Consider the following 6,000-nt stretch of genomic DNA (forward strand, 5'->3'; position numbering starts at 1 on the left):
TATGGCTAGATTACTAGATGATCCCCTAAGACACCTAGGGTCATAATAATAACTCCAACATATATGTCGAGGTAATAGAATACCTCAACTCAGCAATTAGTGTGATTAACTTGGCCCAAAGGAACATCAAAACCAGAGGGAAAGGATTTGCAAGTGCATCAGATTGTTTAGAAACCTGGGATGACTCGGACACCATAACGACTGTAAATGCTCAAAAATATTTGAGACATGCTACAAAAATTGTGGCATAACCACTCAGAAGCACAATATCAAGGTTTCGAAAACCAACTATGAACACACGGAAATAGAGGAGACTAAACTGAGGCTTGAAATCCATCAATCCTATAAGTCTACAGATTAGTAACACATGATCCTGATAGAAAGAAGAGATAGCCTAGTTCCTTAACCCCGTAGGAAAGATATGATGACTCGGATCAGAAGGCATAAGGTATAAGGAGTAAAAAGAGCCTTACGTTCCATCCCGCAATCAATTCCCTTATATAACTAAAGAATTTCTAGACTCAACTTCGACCAGTTTGGCTTGGTAATCCTACAGGCAGTCAAGCTCTGATACCAAAGCTGTCAGGACCCCGATCCCGAGTCACACCGATCTAGCATGTAACACATCATATCACTTTGCGGCCTCACGCACGGTATTCCCACGGGTGCCACCTTACCTGGCCCGGGACCGTTTGCGCCTTTTGGCTCACGTATATGATAGTGCCGCTAGCATCCATATGACAAAGAACCCGGGCTGACATGGCTAGTCATGAACCCAAAGTGGCACTAACTTACAGGGACAGGCATACATGACCCAACAACGAACGTGTCGGTCATCAGCGAGTGAATCCGGGCTGTAGCAACTGGGCTAGCAGGACTCCGGTAAACCGGGTTGTAGCAGGCTAACAGGACTCTGGTATTCATCGCGTGACATTTCCCCGAAGGGACAGACACAGGAACGAAGAAGGACACATGCCGGCCAGCCTAAGTGTTCCGGAGCAGTAGCAAGCTACCATGGCTCAGTGGATGCACTAGGAGACATTTCCCGGTAAGAGAGGCTACTAAGGATAAACAACTAGATAGTCAGATCCCACACATACCAAGCATTTCAATAACATACACACAATATGCTCGATATGTGCAAATACAACATGGCATCACAACATGACCCTACAACTCAAGTATTATATTCAATAGGCTCCGAGGAGCGAGATATTACAAACATGGGTCTCATGACCCAACATTCAGAGCATACCAGTCAAAGCACAAGCGGAAGCTTAACTTGTCTGAGTACAGACATCTACAAATGAAAAAGGCTGAGAAGCCTGTCTATCTACCAGATCCTGCCGAGGGCACAAGATCGTAGCTGAGGTAACAAGCTAAACGTCGAAGTCCACGTGGAACTACTAGCGTGACTGAAGTCTCTCTGCAAAAACATATATTAAGCAATGTGAGTACAAATGTACCCAGCAAAACATACATCAGAACTAACTACATATGCATCATGATCAACAAAGGGGATGGTGGGGTTTAACTGCAGCAAGCCAGCTTTGACTCGGTGGCTATCCTGAACTGCGACTGCAAGTAACTCTTTTGAGGTGGCGCACACGAGTCCACATATTCACCATATCAATACACCACTATGGATCCGCTCCCGTCTCCCTACGAGAACGCCATCCATAGCACTCACACTTATCTCGCGTATTTTAAAGTATCCACTTTCACTTGTCTATGAACTGTACAGGCAACCGAGAAGTCCTTTACCGCGGACACGGCTATTCGAATAGATGATGTTAACCCTGCAGGGGTGTACTTCACACACGCTCTCACCACTTACCGCCGTTTACACGACATGTACTCGGCAACCTTCAAGCGGAAGCCCAGCGACGGGGTTGGCCACGACCTGACTAACCACACAAGTCTCTCGTCCAGGTTTATCGCCTATTCGGGTTCCATCCGCAAGGAGATCCGGCCGGGGTGTCGCTCACGGCCCCAAACGATGTGTGCAGGGTTCCCAAGCCCACCTCAACGGGTGGATCTACGCTTGGTACACCGTGCCACGGTGCCTAGTCTGTCCCAAGCCCACCTGTACCGGGTACCACTTGGTAGACTACTAACACAACCTACAAGCACCAGAAACTAGTTGCAACTCCTGGACATAGATCGGGTTGATTAATAAGTCGAGAGGGGCACTTAAGCATTCCAATGCATGGTAGTAACTGGTCATGGATCACAAACACAGAACTCAGTTCCTGAGGACGGCTGCTATGAGACAACCCACCATGTACTCCTACATGGCCTCTCACCGCTACCTTTACCAAATCGTGTTCACACACTTAGCTCTCAACAGTAGGACATGTTCACCACATTCCAATTCATCCCCGATGAATCAGACCTGACTCAACTCTAAGCAGTAGCAGGCATGACAAACAAAACATGAATGAGTAGGCACATCAGGGCTCAAACAACTCCTACTCATGCTAGTGGGTTTCATCTATTTACCGTGGCAATGACAGGTCATGCAGAGGATAAGGGGTTCAGCTACCGCAGCAAGTAACAAATATGTCGTTGTTGCCCTAATGCAGTAAAAGAGAGCAGGAGCGAGAGAGTGGGATTGTATCGGAATGAACAAGGGGGTTTTGCTTGCCTGGCACTTCTGAAGATAGCATAGTTCTTCATCGGTGTCATCGATCTCATCGTCGATATCACGTCTATCGAGAGGGAACAATTACCGGCAACAGAGAGGAAACACAATCAATGCAATGCAACACTATGATGCATGATCATGACATGGCAACATGCTGGTGTTTTGAGCTAATGCAGCTAGCAAAAAAGTTAAATGAAGTTGGTTTGAACCCTAAGTTCAAATCCAAACTCCATATGTGAAATTCAAATGTCATTTATATGATTTGTGTTAAACAACAGCTATAAGTTGTTCTAACATGCATGAAAATGGTACAGATGGAAAGATTGGATTTTTCTGATCATTTTTCATATATAAATTATTTAATTTGGAGTTACGGTTGAATTTCTATGAATTTTAGAAGTTTTGAACATTTTCTGGAATTTCCTGAATTAAAACTAATCCAGAAAATGAGTTATGGCGTCAGCACTACGTCATTGTGACATCAGCAGGTCAACGGGGCGGTCCAGGTCAAACTGACCAGTGGGTCCCGCATGTCAGTGTTAGTAGTCTAACTAATTTTTAGTTAGTCCTAATCCTAACTTAATTAGCAGGCGGGTCCCATTTGTCATTAACCCAGAGGGGTCAAACTGGGCCCACCCGGGGTCAACTTGGTCAACAGGTCAAACCTGCAGGCGTTGAGCCGCCGGCGAGGCCGAGACGGCGGAGAGCGTCGGAAACGCTGCCCCGGCCACGGTTCGATGCGCGGGTGGGTGCTACGGGTAGCTGGCGGTGTGGCGCATCCAACGGTGGCGGTGGATGGTGCTGGGGTGGCTGGGAACGACGACGGCATCGAGCTGGGCGGCGGCCGGAGCTCGGGTGTTCGCGGGACCGGCGCTGCGGTGTGCAAACGAGCGCAACATGGCGCTGGGAAGACTCTACGCGCGACGGTGAGCATGTTGGGCGCACGCCCGGGACCAAATGGTCACCGGAGCGTCACCGGCGACGAACGCAGGCAGCGGCGCGTGCGGGTGAATGCGATGCAGCAGCTACGGCGTGCGAGAGAGGGAGCGGAGAAGGGAATCGGGGGAAGGAGCTCACTGCGGTTGCGTCGAGGCGAACGGTGAGCTCGGGGAGGGGCCGGAGCAAGCGGGGCGGCGATGGCGATCTCGACGAACCGAGGTTGAAGAAGATGGCGTGGTCGGCATTCGAGGGCGTCCGGTGGGGCGTGGCTCGGTGAGGGGGTCGAGGACGATGTTGCGGAGCTTCTGGGCGCGTCGGTGGGACGTGGGGTGGCCGGTCGTCATGCCAACGACGTGCGGCGGCGACGGCGGCGCTCGGGCATGAGAGGGAGAGAGAGCAGAGGAGGGAAAGAGCTCGAGAGAGAGTGAGGGGCGGTCGGGGAGGCTGCGTGGCATGCGCGGAGGCATCCCGGGCGGCGGGGACGCAGGCAGGCAGGGAGCTCGCGTGGCGCGCGGAGCGCACGCGCGCTTCGGGCACGCGGCCTGTCCGACTGGCGGGAGGACAACGACGACTGGCACAGGCCAGTGGGCTGGGCCGTGCTGGGCCAGGCCAGGTGAGCGCCAGGTAAAACCCTCTCTCTCTGCTTTCTGTTTTTCTTTTCTATTTTTCTTTCTCTGTTCTAGTTTAGTTTAGGCACTAAACCATTTTTCATAAATACTGAAATTATTTGTGGGAGCTCTCTACAATATACAAGTGACCCACAATTATTTTAAAAATATCTGGAGCTATAAAATTATTTATATCTTTTATTTGCTCCAACTCAAATACAATATGGATTAATTCAAAAATCCAAATTGTCCTAGAAATATACTCATCATTTTTGGCAGAGGTTTCCACCTTAACCAGAAATCATGAGCATTTTAAGGCATTTTGGGATCATTGAAAAAGATTTTATTTAATTCTATTTGAAGTCATTTGGTGCTAGGGTTTGAATCAATCCCCATTTCAAGATTAAGAGCCAAATAAACATGATGAAACACATGACTAGCTAGCCCAGAGCAGATCAGAACTAGGGATGTGACAGGGCGCTGGCGGTGTGCTGGGCGTTGGAGTGTGGCGAGGTAGCCGCCGAACGGTGGGCAGCTGGGCTGGATGTGGATGGGTTTGAGACCCAATTTATCTAGCGTTTTCTAGTTAGTTGGAGGGAAAAATAAGCACCAAGGTGGAGAACTGGAGGGAAATTTGGATATTTTTTTTATCAAGGAGAACTGGAGGGAAATTGTTTTGGAAGAACCGGGACATTGTTACATATATTAATTTGTTTGGAATATAAAGTTTCCAAAAAGTGTTTTTGGCATGGAAAAATAGAGTATATTGTATTTATTATTTGATTGATTGAAAGGGAAATTAGATATAGATAAATAGCAATGGCTTTATAAAATTGATTTACGTAATATGTGCTAAATAACCTATAACATGGGTTCTCGCTATAACAGCTGCGATCGGCTGGCAGATCCTGCTCCTGATCGGTCGTCTCGACCAAGATCGTATCATTCCCACACGCCTTCCAATGGAGGCTATGACCGGTGTGGGACAAAACTACGACTAACATCAATGGTAGAAGTTGTGACCCGTCTAGGAACATGTTGTGACCAACGAGGCTGGCAACTTTTGATCGGTGCTGAGAGCACAAGTGGTGGTGCTACAAAGTGGCGACGATGATATGCGTCAGCTACCACCGCCCGTCGACGGTGTTGTAACGACATATCCATGGTGATAGAGCATAAGGGGAGGGTATCCCAGCTACACCACGGTTCAAAAAACCAACCATACTTGAAGTCAAATCAGAAAAAGGAAACTTGCAACCTCAATGGCTGGTTAAAGAAAAACATTGTAACTCGATCGACCGATATGACTCCTGATCGGTCCCCTCAACCAAGATCACGTCATCCCCACACGACTGCCCATGGAAGCTATGACCATTGTGGGAGAAAGCTAAGGCCGACAATGCTAGAAGTTGCAATCAGCCCGGGAGCATGTTGTAACCCGCGAGGCCGATGACTTTTGACCTGTATTGAGAGTGCATGGGGTGGTGCTACGAAATTGGCAACGACGATATGCGCCAGCGGTGTTGTAACGACATATCCGAGAGGCTGACAGATCAATCTAGCCTCCTCATTCCTTCCACCTTCATGGCGATAGAGAATAAGGGGAGGGATACCAGCTGCACGCACGGTTTAAAAAACCGAGCGGACTTGCAGTTGTACTAGAGAAGGAAACCTGCGACCTTGATGCTAAAATGATCATTGACTATGCTCATGTCGGTAGAGAAGCAAACTTGGTTTGATAGCATCTATAAAGTAAGAGAAAAGTGGGCTGAATGTTATATGAGGGATGCTTTTACCTTAGGGATG

Source organism: Triticum aestivum, chromosome 2B (assembly GCF_018294505.1).
Source record: "Triticum aestivum cultivar Chinese Spring chromosome 2B, IWGSC CS RefSeq v2.1, whole genome shotgun sequence".
NCBI classification, from domain to species: domain Eukaryota; kingdom Viridiplantae; phylum Streptophyta; class Magnoliopsida; order Poales; family Poaceae; genus Triticum; species Triticum aestivum.